We start from the raw sequence: 575 nt of genomic DNA on the forward strand, positions 1-575 counted from the left end.
AGAATACTCCGCGGTTTGTTGACAACTTCCAGAAAGACACAGACAAAAAAGCCAAGAATTCAAATATCCCGTTCAATCACAAGCGGTTATGAATCCGATGCTTTGATAGTAGTCCGCAGGGGAGGGTCGGGTGCATCATTCCAGTACCAGCGCTGAGAGCGACTGAGCGAGTATAGCGATCCAGGCAGGCAGGCAGGCACCCACACAGTCTTGGAAGAGAGAAGGGAACGGGGAGAAGTCCTACGCCTATTTGGCGCCCCCTTATGGCTTCTCGCGGTACTGGCAGGGATATGTGCCCATGACACTGTTTTGAGATGCCACACTGTAGTCACACACAGACAGGTAGCGGCTCATTAAAATCAGTGTTGTTAGGGGAAGTGGATGGTTCGTGTTGTTTTTGAAAAGTGAGAAGGATAGCACTTATGACAGCTGGTGCTCAAGAAAACAAACACTCAATAACATAGGCTACATAAACACATGACAAAGACACACATGCTTCTGACATACAGAATAGAATGTAGAGGTTGTAGGCTTAGGCCTACTGTTTGCCTAAAATCACAAGATTAGGCTAGTCT

The sequence above is a fragment of the Engraulis encrasicolus genome, chromosome 15 (assembly GCF_034702125.1).
Source record: "Engraulis encrasicolus isolate BLACKSEA-1 chromosome 15, IST_EnEncr_1.0, whole genome shotgun sequence".
Taxonomy (NCBI): domain Eukaryota; kingdom Metazoa; phylum Chordata; class Actinopteri; order Clupeiformes; family Engraulidae; genus Engraulis; species Engraulis encrasicolus.